The sequence below is a fragment of the Phyllobates terribilis genome, unplaced genomic scaffold (assembly GCF_046119375.1).
Source record: "Phyllobates terribilis strain yellow unplaced genomic scaffold, ASM4611937v1 Scaffold_8__6_contigs__length_399053987, whole genome shotgun sequence".
In the NCBI taxonomy this organism is placed as follows: Eukaryota; Metazoa; Chordata; class Amphibia; order Anura; family Dendrobatidae; genus Phyllobates; species Phyllobates terribilis.
Genome location: NW_027362768.1, coordinates 206106375 through 206133740, shown reverse-complemented (window position 1 = coordinate 206133740; position 27366 = coordinate 206106375).

Here is a 27366-nt window from a genome sequence, read left to right as displayed (position 1 = left end):
GAATGTATGGGCTCCTGTCAGGTATATATTATTGGAGGCAGGAGAATGTATGGGCTCCTGTCAGGTATATATTATTGGAGGCAGCAGAATGTATGGGCTCCTGTCAGGTATATATTATTGGAGGCAGGAGAATGTATGGGCTCCTGTCAGGTATATATTATTGGAGGCAGGAGAATCTATGGGCTCCTGTCAGGTATATATTATTGGAGGCAGGAGAATGTATGTGCTCCTGTCAGGTATATATTATTGGAGGCAGGAGAATGTATGGACTCCTGTCAGGTATATGTTATTGGAGGCAGGAGAATGTATGGGCTCCTGTCAGGTATATATTATTGGAGGCAGCAGAATGTATGGGCTCCTGTCAGGTATATATTATTGGAGGCAGCAGAATGTATGGGCTCCTGTCAGGTATATATTATTGGAGGCAGGAGAATGTATGGGCTCCTGTCAGGTATATATTATTGGAGGCAGGAGAATGTATGGGCTCCTGTCAGGTATATATTATTGGAGGCAGCAGAATGTATGGGCTCCTGTCAGGTATATATTATTGGAGGCAGGAGAATGTATGAGCTCCTGTCAGGTATATATTATTGGAGGCAGGAGAATGTATGGGCTCCTGTCAGGTATATATTATTGGAGGCAGGAGAATGTATGGGCTCCTGTCAGGTATATATTATTGGAGGCAGCAGAATGTATGGGCTCCTGTCAGGTATATATTATTGGAGGCAGGAGAATCTATGGGCTCCTGTCAGGTATATATTATTGGAGGTAGGAGAATGTATGGGCTCCTGTCAGGTATATATTATTGGAGGCAGCAGAATCTATGGGCTCCTGTCAGGTATATATTATTGGAGGCAGCAGAAATGTGGGCTCCTGTCAGGTATATACTATTGGAGGCAGGAGAATGTATGGGCTCCTGTCAGGTATATATTATTGGAGGCAGGAGAATGTATGGGCTCCTGTCAGGTATATATTATTGGAGGCAGCAGAATGTATGGGCTCCTGTCAGGTATATATTATTGGAGGCAGGAGAATGTATGGGCTCCTGTCAGGTATATATTATTGGAGGCAGGAGAATCTATGGGCTCCTGTCAGGTATATATTATTGGAGGCAGGAGAATGTATGTGCTCCTGTCAGGTATATATTATTGGAGGCAGGAGAATGTATGGACTCCTGTCAGGTATATGTTATTGGAGGCAGGAGAATGTATGGGCTCCTGTCAGGTATATATTATTGGAGGCAGCAGAATGTATGGGCTCCTGTCAGGTATATATTATTGGAGGCAGGAGAATGTATGGGCTCCTGTCAGGTATATATTATTGGAGGCAGGAGAATGTATGGGCTCCTGTCAGGTATATATTATTGGAGGCAGCAGAATGTATGGGCTCCTGTCAGGTATATATTATTGGAGGCAGGAGAATGTATGAGCTCCTGTCAGGTATATATTATTGGAGGCAGGAGAATGTATGGGCTCCTGTCAGGTATATATTATTGGAGGCAGGAGAATGTATGGGCTCCTGTCAGGTATATATTATTGGAGGCAGCAGAATGTATGGGTTCCTGTCAGGTATATATTATTGGAGGCTGGAGAATGTATGGGCTCCTGTCAGGTATATATTATTGGAGGCAGCAGAATGTATGGGCTCCTCTCAGGTATATATTATTGGAGGCAGGAGAATGTATGGGTTCCTGTCAGGTATATATTATTGGAGGCTGGAGAATGTATGGGCTCCTGTCAGGTATATATTATTGGAGGCAGCAGAATGTATGGGCTCCTGTCAGGTATATATTATTGGAGGCAGTAGAATGTATGGGCTCCTGTCAGGTATATATTATTGGAGGCAGCAGAATGTATGGGCTGCTGTCAGGTATATATTATTGGAGGCAGCAGAATGTATGGGCTCCTGTCAGGTATATATTATTGGAGGCAGGAGAATGTATGGGCTCCTGTCAGGTATATATTATTGGAGGCTGGAGAATATATGGGCTCCTGTCAGGTATATATTATTGGAGGTTGGAGAATGTATGGGCTCCTGTCAGGTATATATTATTGAAGGCTGGAGAATGTATGGGCTCCTGTCAGGTATATATTATTGGAGGCAGGAGAATGTATGGGCTCCTGTCAGGTATATATTATTGGAGGCTGGATAATGTATGGGCTCCTGTCAGGTATATATTATTGGAGGCTGGAGAATGTATGGGCTCCTGTCAGGTATATATTATTGGAGGCAGGAGAATGTATGGGCTCCTGTCAGGTATATATTATTGGAGGCTGGAGAATGTATGGGCTCCTGTCAGGTATATATTATTGGAGGCTGGAGAATGTATGGGCTCCTGTCAGGTATATATTATTGCAGGCTGGAGAATGTATGGGCTCCTGTCAGGTATATATTATTGGAGTCAGGAGAATGTATGGGCTCCTGTCAGGTATATATTATTGGAGGCAGGAGAATCTATGGGCTCCTGTCAGGTATATATTATTGGAGGCTGGAGAATGTATGGGCTCCTGTCAGGTATATATTATTGGAGGCAGGAGAATGTATGGGCTCCTGTCAGGTATATATTATGGGAGGCAGGAGAATCTATGGGCTCCTGTCAGGTATATATTATTGGAGGCAGCAGAATCTATGGGCTCCTGTCAGGTATATATTATTGGAGGCAGCAGAATCTATGGGCTCCTGTCAGGTATATATTATTGGAGGCTGGAGAATGTATGGTCTCCTGTCAGGTATATATTATTGGAGGCAGGAGAATGTATGGGCTCCTGTCAGGTATATATTATTGGAGGCAGCAGAATGTATGGGCTCCTGTCAGGTATATATTATTGGAGGCTGGAGAATGTATGGGCTCCTGTCAGGTATATATTATTGGAGGCAGCAGAGTTTATGGGCTCCTGTCAGGTATATATTATTGGAGGCTGGAGAATGTATGGGCTCCTGTCAGGTATATATTATTGGAGGCTGGAGAATGTATGGGCTCCTGTCAGGTATATATTATTGGAGGCAGCAGAGTGTATGGCCTCCTGTCAGGTATATATTATTGGAGGCTGGAGAATGTATGGGCTCCTGTCAGGTATATATTATTGGAGGCAGCAGAATGTATGGGCTCCTGTCAGGTATATATTATTGGAGGTAGCAGAATGTATGGGCTCCTGTCAGGTATATATTATTGGAGGCTGGAGAATGTATGGGCTCCTCTCAGGTATATATTATTGAAGGCAGCAGAGTGTATGGGCTCCTGTCAGGTATATATTATTGGAGGCTGGAGAATGTATGGGCTCCTGTCAGGTATATATTATTGGAGGCAGCAGAATGTATGGGCTCCTGTCAGGTATATATTATTGGAGGCAGGAGAATGTATGGGCTCCTGTCAGGTATATATTATTGGAGGCAGGAGAATCTATGGGCTCCTGTCAGGTATATATTATTGGAGGCAGGAGAATGTATGTGCTCCTGTCAGGTATATATTATTGGAGGCAGGAGAATGTATGGACTCCTGTCAGGTATATATTATTGGAGGCAGTAGAATGTATGGGCTCCTGTCAGGTATATATTATTGGAGGCAGCAGAATGTATGGGCTCCTGTCAGGTATATATTATTGGAGGCAGGAGAATGTATGTGCTCCTGTCAGGTATATATTATTGGAGGCAGGAGAATGTATGGGCTCCTGTCAGGTATATATTATTGGAGGCAGGAGAATGTATGGGCTCCTGTCAGGTATATATTATTGGAGGCAGGAGAATGTATGGGCTCCTGTCAGGTATATATTATTGGAGGCAGGAGAATGTATGGGCTCCTGTCAGGTATATATTATTGGAGGCAGGAGAATGTATGGGCTCCTGTCAGGTATATATTATTGGAGGCAGGAGAATGTATGGGCTCCTGTCAGGTATATATTATTGGAGGCAGCAGAATGTATGGGCTCCTGTCAGGTATATATTATTGGAGGCAGGAGAATGTATGGTCTCCTGTCAGGTATATATTATTGGAGGCAGGAGAATGTATGGGCTCCTGTCAGGTATATATTATTGGAGGCAGGAGAATGTATGTGCTCCTGTCAGGTATATATTATTGGAGGCAGGAGAATGTATGGACTCCTGTCAGGTATATATTATTGGAGGCAGGAGAATGTATGGGCTCCTGTCACGTATATATTATTGGAGGCAGCAGAATGTATGGGCTCCTGTCAGGTATATATTATTGGAGGCAGGAGAATGTATGGGCTCCTGTCAGGTATATATTATTGGAGGCAGCAGAATGTATGGGCTCCTGTCAGGTATATATTATTGGAGGCAGCAGAATGTATGGGCTCCTGTCAGGTATATATTATTGGAGGTAGGAGAATGTATGGGCTCCTGTCAGGTATATATTATTGGAGGTAGGAGAATGTATGGGCTCCTGTCATATATATATTATTGGAGGCAGCAGAATGTATGGGCTCCTGTCAGGTATATATTATTTGAGGCAGGAGAATGTATGGGCTCCTGTCAGGTATATATTATTGGAGGCAGCAGAATGTATGGGCTCCTGTCAGGTATATATTATTGGAGGCAGGAGAATGTATGGGCTCCTGTCAGGTATATATTATTGGAGGCAGGAGAATGTATGGGCTCCTGTCAGGTATATATTATTAGAGGCAGGAGAATGTATGGGCTCCTGTCAGGTATATATTATTGGAGGCAGCAGAATGTATGGGCTCCTGTCAGGTATATATTATTGGAGGCAGGAGAATGTATCGGCTCCTGTCAGGTATATTATTATTGGAGGCAGGAGAATGTATGGGCTCCTGTCAGGTATATATTATTGGAGGCAGGAGAATGTATGTGCTCCTGTCAGGTATATATTATTGGAGACAGGAGAATGTATGGACTCCTGTCAGGTATATATTATTGGAGGCAGGAGAATGTATGGGCTCCTGTCAGGTATATATTATTGGAGGCAGCAGAATGTATGGGCTCCTGTCAGGTATATATTATTGGAGGCAGGAGAATGTATGGGCTCCTGTCAGGTATATATTATTGGAGGCAGCAGAATGTATGGGCTCCTGTCAGGTATATATTATTGGAGGCAGGAGAATGTATGGGCTCCTGTCAGGTATATATTATTGGAGGCAGGAGAATGTATGGGCTCCTGTCAGGTATATATTATTGGAGGCTGGAGAATATATGGTCTCCTGTCAGGTATATATTATTGGAGGTTGGAGAATGTATGGGCTCCTGTCAGGTATATATTATTGGAGGCTGGAGAATGTATGGGTTCCTGTCAGGTATATATTATTGGAGGAAGGAGAATGTATGGGCTCCTGTCAGGTATATATTATTGGAGGCTGGAGAATGTATGGGCTCCTGTCAGGTATATATTATTGGAGGCTGGAGAATGTATGGGCTCCTGTCAGTTATATATTATTGGAGGCAGGAGAATGTATGGGCTCCTGTCAGGTATATATTATTGGAGGCAGGAGAATGTATGGGCTCCTGTCAGGTATATATTATTGGAGGTAGGAGAATGTATGGGCTCCTGTCAGGTATATATTATTGGAGGTAGGAGAATGTATGGGCTCCTGTCATATATATATTATTGGAGGCAGCAGAATGTATGGGCTCCTGTCAGGTATATATTATTGGAGGCAGGAGAATGTATGGGCTCCTGTCGGGTATATATTATTGGAGGCAGGAGAATGTATGGGCTCCTGTCAGGTATATATTATTGGAGGTAGCAGAATGTATGGGCTCCTGTCAGGTATATATTATTGGAGGTAGCAGAATGTATGGGCTCCTGTCAGGTATATATTATTGGAGGTAGCAGAATGTATGGGCTCCTGTCAGGTATATATTATTGGAGGCTGGAGAATGTATGGGCTCCTGTCAGGTATATATTATTGGAGGCAGCAGAGTGTATGGGCTCCTGTCAGGTATATATTATTGGAGGCTGGAGAATGTATGGGCTTCTGTCAGGTATATATTATTGGAGGCAGAAGAATGTATGGGCTCCTGTCAGGTATATATTATTGGAGGCAGGAGAATGTATGGGCTCCTGTCAGGTATATATTATTGGAGGCTGGAGAATGTATGGGCTCCTGTCAGGTATATATTATTGGAGGCAGGAGAATGTATGGGCTCCTGTCAGGTATATATTATGGGAGGCAGGAGAATGTATGGGCTCCTGTCAGGTATATATTATTGGAGGCAGCAGAATCTATGGGCTCCTGTCAGGTATATATTATTGGAGGCAGCAGAATCTATGGGCTTCTGTCAGGTATATATTATTGGAGGCTGGAGAATGTATGGTCTCCTGTCAGGTATATATTATTGGAGGCAGGAGAATGTATGGGCTCCTGTCAGGTATATATTATGGGAGGCAGGAGAATGTATGGGCTCCTGTCAGGTATATATTATTGGAGGCAGCAGAATCTATGGGCTCCTGTCAGGTATATATTATTGGAGGCAGCAGAATCTATGGGCTCCTGTCAGGTATATATTATTGGAGGCAGCAGAATCTATGGGCTCCTGTCAGGTATATATTATTGGAGGCAGCAGAATCTATGGGCTCCTGTCAGGTATATATTATTGGAGACAGGAGAATGTATGGGCTCCTGTCAGGTATATATTATTGGAGGCAGCAGAATCTATGGGCTCCTGTCAGGTATATCTTATTGGAGGCAGGAGAATGTATGGGCTCCTGTCAGGTATATATTATTGGAGGCAGGAGAATGTATGGGCTCCTGTCAGGTATATATTATTGGAGGCAGCAGAATGTATGGGCTCCTGTCAGGTATATATTATTGGAGGCAGCAGAATGTATGGGCTCCTGTCAGGTATATATTATTGGAGACAGGAGAATGTATGGGCTCCTGTCAGGTATATATTATTGGAGGCAGCAGAATCTATGGGCTCCTGTCAGGTATATATTATTGGAGGCAGGAGAATATATGGGCTCCTGTCAGGTATATATTATTGGAGGCAGGAGAATGTATGGGCTCCTGTCAGGTATATATTATTGGAGGCAGCAGAATGTTTGGTCTCCTGTCAGGTATATATTATTGGAGGCAGGAGAATGTATGGGCTTCTGTCAGGTATATATTATTGGAGGCAGGAGAATGTATGGGCTCCTGTCAGGTATATATTATTGGAGGCAGGAGAATGTATGTGCTCCTGTCAGGTATATATTATTGGAGGCAGGAGAATCTATGGGCTCCTGTCAGGTGTATATTATTGGAGGCAGGAGAATCTATGGGCTCCTGTCAGGTATATATTATTGGAGGCTGGAGAATGTATGGGCTCCTGTCAGGTATATATTATTGGAGGCAGTAGAATCTATGGGCTCCTGTCAGGTATATATTATTGGAGGCAGGAGAATGTATGGGCTCCTGTCAGGTATATATTATTGGAGGCAGGAGAATGTATGGGCTCCTGTCAGGTATATATTATTGGAGGCAGCAGAATGTATGGGCTCCTGTCAGATATATATTATTGGAGGCAGCAGAATGTATGGGCTCCTGTCAGGTATATATTATTGGAGGCTGGAGAATGTATGGGCTCCTGTCAGGTATATATTATTGGAGGCAGCAGAGTTTATGGGCTCCTGTCAGGTATATATTATTGGAGGCTGGAGAATGTATGGGCTCCTGTCAGGTATATATTATTGGAGGCTGGAGAATGTATGGGCTCCTGTCAGGTATATATTATTGGAGGCAGCAGAGTGTATAGCCTCCTGTCAGGTATATATTATTGGAGGCTGGAGAATGTATGGGCTCCTGTCAGGTATATATTATTGGAGGCAGCAGAATGTATGGGCTCCTGTCAGGTATATATTATTGGAGGTAGCAGAATGTATGGGCTCCTGTCAGATATATATTATTGGAGGCTGGAGAATATATGGTCTCCTGTCAGGTATATATTATTGGAGGTTGGAGAATGTATGGGCTCCTGTCAGGTATATATTATTGGAGGCTGGAGAATGTATGGGTTCCTGTCAGGTATATATTATTGGAGGCAGGAGAATGTATGGGCTCCTGTCAGGTATATATTATTGGAGGCAGGAGAATGTATGGGCTCCTGTCAGGTATATATTATTGGAGGCAGGAGAATGTATGGGCTCCTGTCAGGTATATATTATTGGAGGCAGCAGAATGTATGGGCTCCTGTCAGGTATATATTATTGGAGGCAGCAGAATATATGGGCTCCTGTCAGGTATATATTATTGGAGACAGGAGAATGTATGGGCTCCTGTCAGGTATATATTATTGGAGGCAGCAGAATCTATGGGCTCCTGTCAGGTATATATTATTGGAGGCAGGAGAATGTATGGGCTCCTGTCAGGTATATATTATTGGAGGCAGGAGAATGTATGGGCTCCTGTCAGGTATATATTATTGGAGGCAGCAGAATGTATGGTCTCCTGTCAGGTATATATTATTGGAGGCAGGAGAATGTATTGGCTCCTGTCAGGTATATATTATTGGAGGCAGGAGAATGTATGGGCTCCTGTCAGGTATATATTATTGGAGGCAGGAGAATGTATGTGCTCCTGTCAGGTATATATTATTGGAGGCAGGAGAATCTATGGGCTCCTGTCAGGTGTATATTATTGGAGGCAGGAGAATCTATGGGCTCCTGTCAGGTATATATTATTGGAGGCAGGAGAATGTATGGGCTCCTGTCAGGTATATATTATTGGAGGCAGTAGAATCTATGGGCTCCTGTCAGGTATATATTATTGGAGGCAGGAGAATGTATGGGCTCCTGTCAGGTATATATTATTGGAGGCAGGAGAATGTATGGGCTCCTGTCAGGTATATATTATTGGAGGCAGCAGAATGTATGGGCTCCTGTCAGATATATATTATTGGAGGCAGCAGAATGTATGGGCTCCTGTCAGGTATATATTATTGGAGGCTGGAGAATGTATGGGCTCCTGTCAGGTATATATTATTGGAGGCAGCAGAGTTTATGGGCTCCTGTCAGGTATATATTATTGGAGGCTGGAGAATGTATGGGCTCCTGTCAGGTATATATTATTGGAGGCTGGAGAATGTATGGGCTCCTGTCAGGTATATATTATTGGAGGCAGCAGAGTGTATGGCCTCCTGTCAGGTATATATTATTGGAGGCTGGAGAATGTATGGGCTCCTGTCAGGTATATATTATTGGAGGCAGCAGAATGTATGGGCTCCTGTCAGGTATATATTATTGGAGGTAGCAGAATGTATGGGCTCCTGTCAGGTATATATTATTGGAGGCTGGAGAATGTATGGGCTCCTGTCAGGTATATATTATTGGAGGCAGCAGAGTGTATGGGCTCCTGTCAGGTATATATTATTGGAGGCTGGAGAATGTATGGGCTCCTGTCAGGTATATATTATTGGAGGCAGCAGAATGTATGGGCTCCTGTCAGGTATATATTATTGGAGGCAGGAGAATGTATGGGCTCCTGTCAGGTATATATTATTGGAGGCAGGAGAATCTATGGGCTCCTGTCAGGTATATATTATTGGAGGCAGGAGAATGTATGTGCTCCTGTCAGGTATATATTATTGGAGGCAGGAGAATGTATGGACTCCTGTCAGGTATATATTATTGGAGGCAGTAGAATGTATGGGCTCCTGTCAGGTATATATTATTGGAGGCAGCAGAATGTATGGGCTCCTGTCAGGTATATATTATTGGAGGCAGGAGAATGTATGTGCTCCTGTCAGGTATATATTATTGGAGGCAGGAGAATGTATGGGCTCCTGTCAGGTATATATTATTGGAGGCAGGAGAATGTATGGGCTCCTGTCAGGTATATATTATTGGAGGCAGGAGAATGTATGGGCTCCTGTCAGGTATATATTATTGGAGGCAGGAGAATGTATGGGCTCCAGTCAGGTATATATTATTGGAGGCAGGAGAATGTATGGGCTCCTGTCAGGTATATATTATTGGAGGCAGGAGAAAGTATGGGCTCCTGTCAGGTATATATTATTGGAGGCAGCAGAATGTATGGGCTCCTGTCAGGTATATATTATTGGAGGCAGGAGAATGTATGGGCTCCTGTCAGGTATATATTATTGGAGGCAGGAGAATGTATGGGCTCCTGTCAGGTATATATTATTGGAGGCAGGAGAATGTATGTGCTCCTGTCAGGTATATATTATTGGAGGCAGGAGAATGTATGGACTCCTGTCAGGTATATATTATTGGAGGCAGGAGAATGTATGGGCTCCTGTCAGGTATATATTATTGGAGGCAGCAGAATGTATGGGCTCCTGTCAGGTATATATTATTGGAGGCAGGAGAATGTATGGGCTCTATCAGGTATATATTATTGGAGGCAGCAGAATGTATGGGCTCCTGTCAGGTATATATTATTGGAGGCAGCAGAATGTATGGGCTCCTGTCAGATATATATTATTGGAGGCAGCAGAATGTATGGGCTCCTGTCAGGTATATATTATTGGAGGCTGGAGAATGTATGGGCTCCTGTCAGGTATATATTATTGGAGGCAGCAGAGTTTATGGGCTCCTGTCAGGTATATATTATTGGAGGCTGGAGAATGTATGGGCTCCTGTCAGGTATATATTATTGGAGGCTGGAGAATGTATGGGCTCCTGTCAGGTATATATTATTGGAGGCAGCAGAGTGTATGGCCTCCTGTCAGGTATATATTATTGGAGGCTGGAGAATGTATGGGCTCCTGTCAGGTATATATTATTGGAGGCAGCAGAATGTATGGGCTCCTGTCAGGTATATATTATTGGAGGTAGCAGAATGTATGGGCTCCTGTCAGATATATATTATTGGAGGCTGGAGAATATATGGTCTCCTGTCAGGTATATATTATTGGAGGTTGGAGAATGTATGGGCTCCTGTCAGGTATATATTATTGGAGGCTGGAGAATGTATGGGTTCCTGTCAGGTATATATTATTGGAGGCAGGAGAATGTATGGGCTCCTGTCAGGTATATATTATTGGAGGCAGGAGAATGTATGGGCTCCTGTCAGGTATATATTATTGGAGGCAGGAGAATGTATGGGCTCCTGTCAGGTATATATTATTGGAGGCAGCAGAATGTATGGGCTCCTGTCAGGTATATATTATTGGAGGCAGCAGAATATATGGGCTCCTGTCAGGTATATATTATTGGAGACAGGAGAATGTATGGGCTCCTGTCAGGTATATATTATTGGAGGCAGCAGAATCTATGGGCTCCTGTCAGGTATATATTATTGGAGGCAGGAGAATGTATGGGCTCCTGTCAGGTATATATTATTGGAGGCAGGAGAATGTATGGGCTCCTGTCAGGTATATATTATTGGAGGCAGCAGAATGTATGGTCTCCTGTCAGGTATATATTATTGGAGGCAGGAGAATGTATTGGCTCCTGTCAGGTATATATTATTGGAGGCAGGAGAATGTATGGGCTCCTGTCAGGTATATATTATTGGAGGCAGGAGAATGTATGTGCTCCTGTCAGGTATATATTATTGGAGGCAGGAGAATCTATGGGCTCCTGTCAGGTGTATATTATTGGAGGCAGGAGAATCTATGGGCTCCTGTCAGGTATATATTATTGGAGGCAGGAGAATGTATGGGCTCCTGTCAGGTATATATTATTGGAGGCAGTAGAATCTATGGGCTCCTGTCAGGTATATATTATTGGAGGCAGGAGAATGTATGGGCTCCTGTCAGGTATATATTATTGGAGGCAGGATAATGTATGGGCTCCTGTCAGGTATATATTATTGGAGGCAGCAGAATGTATGGGCTCCTGTCAGATATATATTATTGGAGGCAGCAGAATGTATGGGCTCCTGTCAGGTATATATTATTGGAGGCTGGAGAATGTATGGGCTCCTGTCAGGTATATATTATTGGAGGCAGCAGAGTTTATGGGCTCCTGTCAGGTATATATTATTGGAGGCTGGAGAATGTATGGGCTCCTGTCAGGTATATATTATTGGAGGCTGGAGAATGTATGGGCTCCTGTCAGGTATATATTATTGGAGGCAGCAGAGTGTATGGCCTCCTGTCAGGTATATATTATTGGAGGCTGGAGAATGTATGGGCTCCTGTCAGGTATATATTATTGGAGGCAGCAGAATGTATGGGCTCCTGTCAGGTATATATTATTGGAGGTAGCAGAATGTATGGGCTCCTGTCAGGTATATATTATTGGAGGCTGGAGAATGTATGGGCTCCTGTCAGGTATATATTATTGGAGGCAGCAGAGTGTATGGGCTCCTGTCAGGTATATATTATTGGAGGCTGGAGAATGTATGGGCTCCTGTCAGGTATATATTATTGGAGGCAGCAGAATGTATGGGCTCCTGTCAGGTATATATTATTGGAGGCAGGAGAATGTATGGGCTCCTGTCAGGTATATATTATTGGAGGCAGGAGAATCTATGGGCTCCTGTCAGGTATATATTATTGGAGGCAGGAGAATGTATGTGCTCCTGTCAGGTATATATTATTGGAGGCAGGAGAATGTATGGACTCCTGTCAGGTATATATTATTGGAGGCAGTAGAATGTATGGGCTCCTGTCAGGTATATATTATTGGAGGCAGCAGAATGTATGGGCTCCTGTCAGGTATATATTATTGGAGGCAGGAGAATGTATGTGCTCCTGTCAGGTATATATTATTGGAGGCAGGAGAATGTATGGGCTCCTGTCAGGTATATATTATTGGAGGCAGGAGAATGTATGGGCTCCTGTCAGGTATATATTATTGGAGGCAGGAGAATGTATGGGCTCCTGTCAGGTATATATTATTGGAGGCAGGAGAATGTATGGGCTCCAGTCAGGTATATATTATTGGAGGCAGGAGAATGTATGGGCTCCTGTCAGGTATATATTATTGGAGGCAGGAGAAAGTATGGGCTCCTGTCAGGTATATATTATTGGAGGCAGCAGAATGTATGGGCTCCTGTCAGGTATATATTATTGGAGGCAGGAGAATGTATGGGCTCCTGTCAGGTATATATTATTGGAGGCAGGAGAATGTATGGGCTCCTGTCAGGTATATATTATTGGAGGCAGGAGAATGTATGTGCTCCTGTCAGGTATATATTATTGGAGGCAGGAGAATGTATGGACTCCTGTCAGGTATATATTATTGGAGGCAGGAGAATGTATGGGCTCCTGTCAGGTATATATTATTGGAGGCAGCAGAATGTATGGGCTCCTGTCAGGTATATATTATTGGAGGCAGGAGAATGTATGGGCTCCTGTCAGGTATATATTATTGGAGGCAGCAGAATGTATGGGCTCCTGTCAGGTATATATTATTGGAGGCAGCAGAATGTATGGGCTCCTGTCAGGTATATATTATTGGAGGTAGGAGAATGTATGGGCTCCTGTCAGGTATATATTATTGGAGGTAGGAGAATGTATGGGCTCCTGTCATATATATATTATTGGAGGCAGCAGAATGTATGGGCTCCTGTCAGGTATATATTATTTGAGGCAGGAGAATGTATGGGCTCCTGTCAGGTATATATTATTGGAGGCAGCAGAATGTATGGGCTCCTGTCAGGTATATATTATTGGAGGCAGGAGAATGTATGGGCTCCTGTCAGGTATATATTATTGGAGGCAGGAGAATGTATGGGCTCCTGTCAGGTATATATTATTGGAGGCAGCAGAATGTATGGGCTCCTGTCAGGTATATATTATTGGAGGCAGGAGAATGTATCGGCTCCTGTCAGGTATATTATTATTGGAGGCAGGAGAATGTATGGGCTCCTGTCAGGTATATATTATTGGAGGCAGGAGAATGTATGTGCTCCTGTCAGGTATATATTATTGGAGGCAGGAGAATGTATGGACTCCTGTCAGGTATATATTATTGGAGGCAGGAGAATGTATGGGCTCCTGTCAGGTATATATTATTGGAGGCAGCAGAATGTATGGGCTCCTGTCAGGTATATGTTATTGGAGGCAGGAGAATGTATGGGCTCCTGTCAGGTATATATTATTGGAGGCAGCAGAATGTATGGGCTCCTGTCAGGTATATATTATTGGAGGCAGGAGAATGTATGGGCTCCTGTCAGGTATATATTATTGGAGGCAGGAGAATGTATGGGCTCCTGTCAGGTATATATTATTGGAGGCTGGAGAATATATGGTCTCCTGTCAGGTATATATTATTGGAGGTTGGAGATTGTATGGTCTCCTGTCAGGTATATATTATTGGAGGCTGGAGAATGTATGGGTTCCTGTCAGGTATATATTATTGGAGGCAGGAGAATGTATGGGCTCCTGTCAGGTATATATTATTGGAGGCTGGAGAATGTATGGGCTCCTGTCAGGTATATATTATTGGAGGCTGGAGAATGTATGGGCTCCTGTCAGTTATATATTATTGGAGGCAGGAGAATGTATGGGCTCCTGTCAGGTATATATTATTGGAGGCAGGAGAATGTATGGGCTCCTGTCAGGTATATATTATTGGAGGTAGGAGAATGTATGGGCTCCTGTCAGGTATATATTATTGGAGGTAGGAGAATGTATGGGCTCCTGTCATATATATATTATTGGAGGCAGCAGAATGTATGGGCTCCTGTCAGGTATATATTATTGGAGGCAGGAGAATGTATGGGCTCCTGTCAGGTATATATTATTGGAGGCAGGAGAATGTATGGGCTCCTGTCAGGTATATATTATTGGAGGCAGCAGAATGTATGGGCTCCTGTCAGGTATATATTATTGGAGGCAGGAGAATGTATGGGCTCCTGTCAGGTATATATTATTGGAGGCAGGAGAATGTATGGGCTCCTGTCAGGTATATATTATTGGAGGCAGGAGAATGTATGGGCTCCTGTCAGTTATATATTATTGGAGGCTGGAGAATGTATGGGCTCCTGTCAGGTATATATTATTGGAGGCAGGAGAATCTATGGGCTCCTGTCAGGTATATATTATTGGAGGCTGGAGAATGTATGGCCTCCTGTCAGGTATATATTATTGGAGGCAGGAGAATGTATGGGCTCCTGTCAGGTATATATTATGGGAGGCAGGAGAATGTATGGGCTCCTGTCAGGTATATATTATTGGAAGCAGCAGAATCTATGGGCTCCTGTCAGGTATATATTATTGGAGGCAGCAGAATCTATGGGCTCCTGTCAGGTATATATTATTGGAGGCAGCAGAATCTATGGGCTCCTGTCAGGTATATATTATTGGAGGCAGCAGAATCTATGGGCTTCTGTCAGGTATATATTATTGGAGGCTGGAGAATGTATGGGCTCCTGTCAGGTATATATTATTGGAGGCTGGAGAATGTATGGTCTCCTGTCAGGTATATATTATTTGAGGCAGGAGAATGTATGGGCTCCTGTCAGGTATATATTATGGGAGGCAGGAGAATGTATGGGCTCCTGTCAGGTATATATTATTGGAGGCAGCAGAATCTATGGGCTCCTGTCAGGTATATATTATTGGAGGCAGCAGAATCTATGGGCTCCTGTCAGGTATATATTATTGGAGGTAGCAGAATCTATGGGCTCCTGTCAGGTATATATTATTGGAGGCAGCAGAATCTATGGGCTCCTGTCAGGTATATATTATTGGAGACAGGAGAATGTATGGGCTCCTGTCAGGTATATATTATTGGAGGCAGCAGAATCTATGGGCTCCTGTCAGGTATATCTTATTGGAGGCAGGAGAATGTATGGGCTCCTGTCAGGTATATATTATTGGAGGCAGGAGAATGTATGGGCTCCTGTCAGGTATATATTATTGGAGGCAGCAGAATGTATGGGCTCCTGTCAGGTATATATTATTGGAGGCAGCAGAATGTATGGGCTCCTGTCAGGTATATATTATTGGAGACAGGAGAATGTATGGGCTCCTGTCAGGTATATATTATTGGAGGCAGCAGAATCTATGTGCTCCTGTCAGGTATATATTATTGGAGGCAGGAGAATATATGGGCTCCTGTCAGGTATATATTATTGGAGGCAGGAGAATGTATGGGCTCCTGTCAGGTATATATTATTGGAGGCAGCAGAATGTATGGTCTCCTGTCAGGTATATATTATTGGAGGCAGGAGAATGTATGGGCTCCTGTCAGGTATATATTATTGGAGGCAGGAGAATGTATGGGCTCCTGTCAGGTATATATTATTGGAGGCAGGAGAATGTATGTGCTCCTGTCAGGTATATATTATTGGAGGCAGGAGAATCTATGGGCTCCTGTCAGGTGTATATTATTGGAGGCAGGAGAATCTATGGGCTCCTGTCAGGTATATATTATTGGAGGCAGGAGAATGTATGGGCTCCTGTCAGGTATATATTATTGGAGGCAGTAGAATCTATGGGCTCCTGTCAGGTATATATTATTGGAGGCAGGAGAATGTATGGGCTCCTGTCAGGTATATATTATTGGAGGCAGGAGAATGTATGGGCTCCTGTCAGGTATATATTATTGGAGGCAGCAGAATGTATGGGCTCCTGTCAGATATATATTATTGGAGGCAGCAGAATGTATGGGCTCCTGTCAGGTATATATTATTGGAGGCTGGAGAATGTATGGGCTCCTGTCAGGTATATATTATTGGAGGCAGCAGAGTTCATGGGCTCCTGTCAGGTATATATTATTGGAGGCTGGAGAATGTATGGGCTCCTGTCAGGTATATATTATTGGAGGCTGGAGAATGTATGGGCTCCTGTCAGGTATATATTATTGGAGGCAGCAGAGTGTATGGCCTCCTGTCAGGTATATATTATTGGAGGCTGGAGAATGTATGGGCTCCTGTCAGGTATATATTATTGGAGGCAGCAGAATGTATGGGCTCCTGTCAGGTATATATTATTGGAGGTAGCAGAATGTATGGGCTCCTGTCAGGTATATATTATTGGAGGCTGGAGAATATATGGTCTCCTGTCAGGTATATATTATTGGAGGTTGGAGAATGTATGGGCTCCTGTCAGGTATATATTATTGGAGGCTGGAGAATGTATGGGTTCCTGTCAGGTATATATTATTGGAGGCAGGAGAATGTATGGGCTCCTGTCAGGTATATATTATTGGAGGCTGGAGAATGTATGGGCTCCTGTCAGGTATATATTATTGGAGGCTGGAGAATGTATGGGTTCCTGTCAGTTATATATTATTGGAGGCAGGAGAATGTATGGGCTCCTGTCAGGTATATATCATTGGAGGTAGGAGAATGTATGGGCTCCTGTCAGGTATATATTATTGGAGGTAGGAGAATGTATGGGCTCCTGTCATATATATATTATTGGAGGCAGCAGAATGTATGGGCTCCTGTCAGGTATATATTATTGGAGGCAGGAGAATGTATGGGCTCCTGTCAGGTATATATTATTGGAGGCAGGAGAATGTATGGGCTCCTGTCAGGTATATATTATTGGAGGCAACAGAATGTATGGGCTCCTGTCAGGTATATATTATTGGAGGCAGGAGAATGTATGGGCTCCTGTCAGGTATATATTATTGGAGGCAGGAGAATGTATGGGCTCCTGTCAGGTATATATTATTGGAGGCAGGAGAATGTATGGGCTCCTGTCAGGTATATATTATTGGAGGCTGGAGAATGTATGGGCTCCTGTCAGGTATATATTATTGGAGGCAGGAGAATCTATGGGCTCCTGTCAGGTATATATTATTGGAGGCTGGAGAATGTATGGGCTCCTGTCAGGTATATATTATTGGAGGCAGGAGAATGTATGGGCTCCTGTCAGGTATATATTATGGGAGGCAGGAGAATGTATGGGCTCCTGTCAGGTATATATTATTGGAGGCAGCAGAATCTATGGGCTCCTGTCAGGTATATATTATTGGAGGCAGCAGAATCTATGGGCTTCTGTCAGGTATATATTATTGGAGGCTGGAGAATGTATGGTCTCCTGTCAGGTATATATTATTGGAGGCAGGAGAATGTATGGGCTCCTGTCAGGTATATATTATGGGAGGCAGGAGAATGTATGGGCTCCTGTCAGGTATATATTATTGGAGGCAGCAGAATCTATGGGCTCCTGTCAGGTATATATTATTGGAGGCAGCAGAATCTATGGGCTCCTGTCAGGTATATATTATTGGAGGCAGCAGAATCTATGGGCTCCTGTCAGGTATATATTATTGGAGGCAGCAGAATCTATGGGCTCCTGTCAGGTATATATTATTGGAGACAGGAGAATGTATGGGCTCCTGTCAGGTATATATTATTGGAGGCAGCAGAATCTATGGGCTCCTGTCAGGTATATCTTATTGGAGGCAGGAGAATGTATGGGCTCCTGTCAGGTATATATTACTGGAGGCAGGAGAATGTATGGGCTCCTGTCAGGTATATATTATTGGAGGCAGCAGAATGTATGGGCTCCTGTCAGGTATATGTTATTGGAGGCAGCAGAATATATGGGCTCCTGTCAGGTATATATTATTGGAGACAGGAGAATGTATGGGCTCCTGTCAGGTATATATTATTGGAGGCAGCAGAATCTATGGGCTCCTGTCAGGTATATATTATTGGAGGCAGGAGAATATATGGGCTCCTGTCAGGTATATATTATTGGAGGCAGGAGAATGTATGGGCTCTTGTCAGGTATATATTATTGGAGGCAGCAGAATGTATGGTCTCCTGTCAAGTATATATTATTGGAGGCAGGAGAATGTATGGGCTCCTGTCAGGTATATATTATTGGAGGCAGGAGAATGTATGGGCTCCTGTCAGGTATATATTATTGAAGGCAGGAGAATGTATGTGCTCCTGTCAGGTATATATTATTGGAGGCAGGAGAATCTATGGGCTCCTGTCAGGTGTATATTATTGGAGGCAGGAGAATCTATGGGCTCCTGTCAGGTATATATTATTGGAGGCAGGAGAATGTATGGGCTCCTGTCAGGTATATATTATTGGAGGCAGTAGAATCTATGGGCTCCTGTCAGGTATATATTATTGGAGGCAGGAGAATGTATGGGCTCCTGTCAGGTATATATTATTGGAGGCAGGAGAATGTATGGGCTCCTGTCAGGTATATATTATTGGAGGCAGCAGAATGTATGGGCTCCTGTCAGATATATATTATTGGAGGCAGCAGAATGTATGGGCTCCTGTCAGGTATATATTATTGGAGGCTGGAGAATGTATGGGCTCCTGTCAGGTATATATTATTGGAGGCAGCAGAGTTTATGGGCTCCTATCAGGTATATATTATTGGAGGCTGGAGAATGTATGGGCTCCTGTCAGGTATATATTATTGGAGGCTGGAGAATGTATGGGCTCCTGTCAGGTATATATTATTGGAGGCAGCAGAGTGTATGGCCTCCTGTCAGGTATATATTATTGGAGGCTGGAGAATGTATGGGCTCCTGTCAGGTATATATTATTGGAGGCAGCAGAATGTATGGGCTCCTGTCAGGTATATATTATTGGAGGTAGCAGAATGTATGGGCTCCTGTCAGGTATATATTATTGGAGGCTGGAGAATGTATGGGCTCCTGTCAGGTATATATTATTGGAGGCAGCAGAGTGTATGGGCTCCTGTCAGGTATATATTATTGGAGGCTGGAGAATGTATGGGCTCCTGTCAGGTATATATTATTGGAGGCAGCAGAATGTATGGGCTCCTGTCAGGTATATATTATTGGAGGCAGGAGAATGTATGGGCTCCTGTCAGGTATATATTATTGGAGGCAGGAGAATGTATGGGCTCCTGTCAGGTATATATTATTGGAGGCAGGAGAATGTATGGGCTCCTGTCAGGTATATATTATTGGAGGCAGGAGAATGTATGGGCTCCTGTCAGGTATATATTATTGGAGGCAGGAGAATGTATGGGCTCCTGTCAGGTATATATTATTGGAGGAATGAGAATGTATGGGCGCCTGTCAGGTATATATTATTGGAGGCAGGAGAATGTATGGGCTCCTGTCAGGTATATATTATTGGAGGCAGCAGGATGTATTTGCTCCTGTCAGGTATATATTATTGGAGGCAGGAGAATGTATGGGCTCCTGTCAGGTATATATTATTGGAGGCAGGAGAATGTATGGGCTCCTGTCAGGTATATATTATTGAAGGCAGCAGAATGTATGGGCTCCTGTCAGGTATATATTATTGGAGGCAGGAGAATGTATGGGCTCCTGTCAGGTATATATTATTGGAGGCAGGAGAATGTATGGGCTCCTGTCAGGTATATATTATTGGAGGCAGGAGAATGTATGGGCTCCTGTCAGGTATATATTATTGGAGGTAGGAGAATGTATGGGCTCCTGTCAGGTATATATTATTGGAGGCAGGAGAATCTATGGGCTCCTCTCAGGTACATATTATTGGAGGCAGGAGAATGTATGGGCTCCTGTCAGGTATATATTATTGGAGGCCGGAGAATGTATGGGCTCCTGTCAGGTATATATTATTGGAGGCAGCAGGATGTATGGGCTCCTGTCAGGTATATATTATTGGAGGCAGGAGAATGTATGGGCTCCTGTCAGGTATATATTATTGGAGGCAGGAGAATGTATGGGCTCCTGTCAGGTATATATTATTGGAGGCAGCAGAATGTATGGGCTCCTGTCAGGTATATATTATTGGAGGCAGGAGAATGTATGGGCTCCTGTTAGGTATACATTATTGGAGGCAGGAGAATGTATGGGCTCCTGTCAGGTATATATTATTGGAGGCAGGAGAATGTATGGGCTCCTGTCAGGTATATATTATTGGAGGCAGGAGAATGTATGGGCTCCTGTCAGGTATATATTATTGGAGGCCGGAGAATGTATGGGCTCCTGTCAGGTATATATTATTGGAGGGAGGAGAATCTATGGGCTCCTGTCAGGTACATATTATTGGAGGCAGGAGAATGTATGGGCTCCTGTCAGGTATATATTATTGGAGGCCGGAGAATGTATGGGCTCCTGTCAGGTATATATTATTGGAGGCAGGAGAATCTATGGGCTCCTGTCAGGTGTATATTATTGGAGGCAGGAGAATCTATGGGCTCCTGTCAGGTATATATTATTGGAGGCAGGAGAATGTATGGGCTCCTGTCAGGTATATATTATTGGAGGCAGTAGAATCTATGGGCTCCTGTCAGGTATACATTATTGGAAGCAGCAGAATATATGGGCTCCTGTCAGGTATATATTATTGGAGGCAGGAGAATGTATGGGCTCCTGTCAGGTATATATTATAGGAGGCAGGAGAATGTATGGGCTCCTGTCAGGTATATATTATTGGAGGCAGGAGAATGTATGGGCTCCTGTCAGGTATATATTATTGGAGGCCGGAGAATGTTTGGGCTCCTGTCAGGTATATATTATTGGAGGCAGCAGAATGTATGGGCTCCTGTCAGATATATATTATTGGAGGCAGGAGAATGTATGGGCTCCTATCAGGTATATATTATTGGAGGCAGCAGAATGTATGGGCTCCTGTCAGATATATATTATTGGAGGCAGGAGAATGTATGGGCTCCTGTCAGGTATATATTATTGGAGGCAGGAGAATGTATGGGCTCCTGTCAGGTATATATTATTGGAGGCAGCAGAATGTATGGGCTCCTGTCAGGTATATATTATTGGAGGCAGGAGAATGTATGGGCTCCTGTCAGGTATATATTATTGGAGGCAGGAGAATGTATGGGCTCCTGTCAGGTATATATTATTGGAGGCAGGAGAATGTATGGGCTCCTGTCAGGTATATATTATTGGAGGCAGGAGAATGTATGGGCTCCTGTCAAGTATATATTATTGGAGGCCGGAGAATGTATGGGCTCCTTTCAGGTATATATTATTGGAGGCAGGAGAATCTATGGGCTCCTGTCAGGTACATATTATTGGAGGCAGGAGAATGTATGGGCTCCTGTCAGGTATATATTATTGGAGGCCGGAGAATGTATGGGCTCCTGTCAGGTATATATTATTGGAGGCAGGAGAATCTATGGGCTCCTGTCAGGTGTATATTATTGGAGGCAGGAGAATCTATGGGCTCCTGTCAGGTATATATTATTGGAGGCAGGAGAATGTATGGGCTCCTGTCAGGTATATATTATTGGAGGCAGTAGAATCTATGGGCTCCTGTCAGATATATATTATTTTAGGCAGCAGAATGTATGGGCTCCTGTCAGGTATATATTATTGGAGGCAGGAGAATGTATGGGCTCCTGTCAGGTATATATTATTGGAGGCCGGAGAATGTATGGGCTCCTGTCAGGTATATATTATTGAAGGCAGCAGAATGTATGGGCTCCTGTCAGATATATATTATTGGAGGCAGCAGAATGTATGGGCTCCTGTCAGGTATATATTATTGGAGGCTGGAGAATGTATGGGCTCCTGTCAGGTATATATTATTGGAGGCAGCAGAATGTATGGGCTCCTGTCAGGTATATATTATTGGAGGCTGGAGAATGTATGGGCTCCTGTCAGGTATATATTATTGGAGGCAGCAGAGTGTATGGGCTCCTGTCAGGTATATATTATTGGAGGCTGGAGAATGTATGGGCTCTTGTCAGGTATATATTATTGGAGGCAGCAGAATGTATGGGCTCCTGTCAGGTATATATTATTGGAGGCAGGAGAATGTATGGGCTCCTGTCAGGTATATATTATTGGAGGCAGCAGAATGTATGGGCTCCTGTCATGTATATATTATTGGAGGCTGGAGAATGTATGGGCTCCTGTCAGGTATATATTATTGGAGGCAGGAGAATGTATGGGCTCCTGTCAGGTATATATTATTGGAGGCAGGAGAATGTATGGGTTCCTGTCAGGTATATATTATTGGAGGCAGGAGAATGTATGGGCTCCTGTCAGGTATATATTATTGGAGGCAGCAGAATATATGGGCTCCTGTCAGGTATATATTATAGGAGGCAGCAGAATGTATGGGCTCCTGTCAGGTATATATTATTGGAGGTAGGAGAATGTATGGTCTCCTGTCAGGTATATATTATTGGAGGCAGCAGAATGTATGGGCTCCTGTCAGGTATATATTATTGGAGGTAGGAGAATGTATGGACTCCTGTCAGGTATATATTATTGGAGGCAGGAGAATGTATGGGCTCCTGTCAGGTATATATTATTGGAGGCAGCAGAATATATGGGCTCCTGTCAGGTATATATTATAGGAGGCAACAGAATGTATGGGCTCCTGTCAGGTATATATTATTGGAGGTAGGAGAATGTATGGGCTCCTGTCAGGTATATATTATTGGAGGCAGCAGAATGTATGGGCTCCTGTCAGGTATATATTATTGGAGGTAGGAGAATGTATGGACTCCTGTCAGGTATATATTATTGGAGGCAGGAGAATGTATGGGCTCCTGTCAGGTATATATTATTGGAGGCAGCAGAATGTATGGGCTCCTGTCAGGTATATATTATTGGAGGCAGGAGAATGTATGGGCTCCTGTCAGGTATATATTATTGGAGGCAGGAGAATGTATGGGCTCCTGTCAGGTATATATTATTGGAGGCAGCAGAATATATGGGCTCCTGTCAGGTATATATTATTGGAGGCAGCAGAATTTATGGGCTCCTGTCAGTTATGTATTATTGGAGGCAGGAGAATGTATGGGCTCCTGTCAGTTATATATTATTGGAGGCAGGAGAATGTATGGGCTCCTGTCAGGTATATATTATTGGAGGCAGGAGAATGTATGGGCTCCTGTCAGGTATATATTATTGGAGGCAGGAGAATGTATGGGCTCCTGTCAGGTATATATTATTGGAGGCTGGAGAATGTATGGGCTCCTGTCAGGTATATATTATTGGAGGTTGGAGAATGTATGGGCTCCTGTCAGGTATATATTATTGGAGGCTGGAGAATGTATGGGCTCCTGTTAGGTATATATTATTGGAGGCAGGAGAATGTATGGGCTCCTGTCAGGTATATATTATTGGAGGCTGGAGAATGTATGGGCTCCTGTCAGGTATATATTATTGGAGGCTGGAGAATGTATGGGCTCCTGTCAGGTATATATTATTGGAGGCAGGAGAATGTATGGGCTCCTGTCAGGTATATATTATTGGAGGCAGGAGAATGTATGGGCTCCTGTCAGGTATATATTATTGGAGGTAGGAGAATGTATGGGATCCTGTCAGGTATATATTATTGGAGGCAGGAGAATGTATGGACTCCTGTCAGGTATATATTATTTGAGGCAGGAGAATGTATGGGCTCCTGTCTGGTATATATTATTGGAGGTAGGAGAATGTATGGGCTCCTGTCATATATATATTATTGGAGGCAGCAGAATGTATGGGCTCCTGTCAGGTATATATTATTGGAGGTAGGAGAATGTATGGGCTCCTGTCAGGTATATATTATTGGAGGTAGGAAAATGTATGGGCTCCTGTCAGGTATATATTATTGGAGGCACCAGAATGTATGGGCTCCTGTCAGGTATATATTATTGGAAGCAGGAGAATGTATGGGCTCCTGTCAGGTATATATTATTGGAGGCAGGAGAATGTATGGGCTCCTGTCAGGTATATATTATTGGAGGCAGGAGAATGTATGGGCTCCTGTCAGGTATATATTATTGGAGGCAGGAGAATCTATGGGCTCCTGTCAGGTATATATTATTGGAGGCTGGAGAATGTATGGGCTCCTGTCAGGTATATATTATTGGAGGCAGCAGAATCTATGGGCTCCTGTCAGGTATATATTATTGGAGGCAGCAGAATCTATGGGCTCCTGTCAGGTATATATTATTGGAGGCAGTAGAATCTATGGGCTCCTGTCAGGTATATATTATTGGAGGCAGCAGAATGTATGGGTTCCTGTCAGGTATATATTATTGGAGGCAGGAGAATGTATGGGCTCCTGTCAGGTATATATTATTGGAGCCCGGAGAATGTATGGGCTCCTGTCAGGTATATATTATTGGAGGCAGCAGAATGTATTGGCTCCTGTCAGATATATATTATTGGAGGCAGCAGAATGTATGGGCTCCTGTCAGGTATATATTATTGGAGGCTGGAGAATGTATGGGCTCCTGTCAGGTATATATTATTGGAGGCAGCAGAATGTATGGGCTCCTGTCAGGTATATATTATTGGAGGCTGGAGAATGTATGGGCTCCTGTCAGGTATATATTATTGGAGGCAGCAGAGTGTATGGGCTCCTGTCAGGTATATATTATTGGAGGCTGGAGAATGTATGGGCTCCTGTCAGGTATATATTTTTGGAGGCAGCAGAATGTATGGGCTCCTGTCAGGTATATATTATTGGAGGCAGCAGAATGTATGGGCTCCTGTCAGGTATATATTATTGGAGGCAGGAGAATGTATGGGCTCCTGTCAGGTATATATTATTGGAGGCAGCAGAATGTATGGGCTCCTGTCAGGTATATATTATTGGAGGCAGCAGAATGTATGGGCTCCTGTCAGGTATATATTATTGGAGGCAGGAGAATGTATGGGCTCCTGTCAGGTATATATTATTGGAGGCAGGAGAATGTATGGGCTCCTGTCAGGTATATATTATTGGAGGCAGGAGAATGTATGGGCTCCTGTCAGGTATATATTATTGGAGGCTGGAGAATGTATGGGCTCCTGTCAGGTATATATTATATGAGGCAGGAGAATGTATGGGCTCCTGTCAGGTATATATTATTGGAGGCAGCAGAATATATGGGCTCCTGTCAGGTATATATTATAGGAGGCAGCAGAATGTATGGGCTCCTGTCAGGTATATATTATTGGAGGTAGGAGAATGTATGGGCTCCTGTCAGGTATATATTATTGGAGGCAGCAGAATGTATGGGCTCCTGTCAGGTATATATTATTGGAGGCAGCAGAATGTATGGGCTCCTGTCAGGTATATATTATTGGAGGCAGGAGAATGTATGGGCTCCTGTCAGGTATATATTATTGGAGGTAGGAGAATGTATGGACTCCTGTCAGGTATATATTATTGGAGGCAGGAGAATGTATGGGCTCCTGTCAGGTATATATTATTGGAGGCAGCAGAATGTATGGGCTCCTGTCAGGTATATATTATTGGAGGCAGGAGAATGTATGGGCTCCTGTCAGGTATATATTATTGGAGGCAGGAGAATGTATGGGCTCCTGTCAGGTATATATTATTGGAGGCAGCAGAATATATGGGCTCCTGTCAGGTATATATTATTGGAGGTAGCAGAATGTATGGGCTCCTGTCAGGTATATATTATTGGAGTCAGGAGAATGTATGGGCTCCTGTCAGGTATATATTATTGGAGGCAGCAGAATGTATGGGCTCCTGTCAGGTATATATTATTGGAGGCAGGAGAATGTATGGGCTCCTGTCAGGTATATATTATTGGAGGCAGGAGAATGTATGGGCTCCTGTCAGGTATATATTATTGGAGGCTGGAGAATGTATGGGCTCCTGTCAGGTATATATTATTGGAGGTTGGAGAATGTATGGGCTCCTGTCAGGTATATATTATTGGAGGCTGGAGAATGTATGGGCTCCTGTCAGGTATATATTATTGGAGGCAGGAGAATGTATGGGCTCCTGTCAGGTATATATTATTGGAGGCTGGAGAATGTGTGGGCTCCTGTCAGGTATATATTATTGGAGGCTGGAGAATGTATGGGCTCCTGTCAGGTATATATTATTGGAGGCAGGAGAATGTATGGGCTCCTGTCAGGTATATATTATTGGAGGCAGGAGAATGTATGGGCTCCTGTCAGTTATATATTATTGGAGGTAGGAGAATGTATGGGCTCCTGTCAGGTATATATTATTGGAGGTAGGAGAATGTATGGGCTCCTGTCAGGTATATATTATTGGAGGTAGGAGAATGTATGGGCTCCTGTCAGGTATATATTATTGGAGGCAGGAGAATGTATGGGCTCCTGTCAGGTATATATTATTGGAGGCAACAGAATGTATGGGCTCCTGTCAGGTATATATTATTGGAGGCAGGAGAATGTATGGGCTCCTGTCAGGTATATATTATTGGAGGCAGGAGAATGTATGGGCTCCTGTCAGGTATATATTATTGGAGGCAGGAGAATGTATGGGCTCCTGTCAGGTATATATTATTGGAGGCTGGAGAATGTATGGGCTCCTGTGAGGTATATATTATTGGAGGCAGGAGAATGTATGGGCTCCTGTCAGGTATATATTATTGGAGACAGCAGAATGTATGGGCTCCTGTCAGGTATATATTATTGGAGGCAGCAGAATGTATGGGCTCCTGTCAGGTATATATTATGGGAGGCAGGAGAATGTATGGGCTCCTGGCAGGTATATATTATTGGAGGCTGGAGAATGTAGGGGCTCCTGTCAGGTATATATTATTGGAGGTAGGAGAATGTATGGGCTCCTGTCAGGTATATATTATGGGAGGCAGGAGAATGTATGGGCTCCTGTCAGGTATATATTATTGGAGGCTGGAGAATGTATGGGCTCCTGT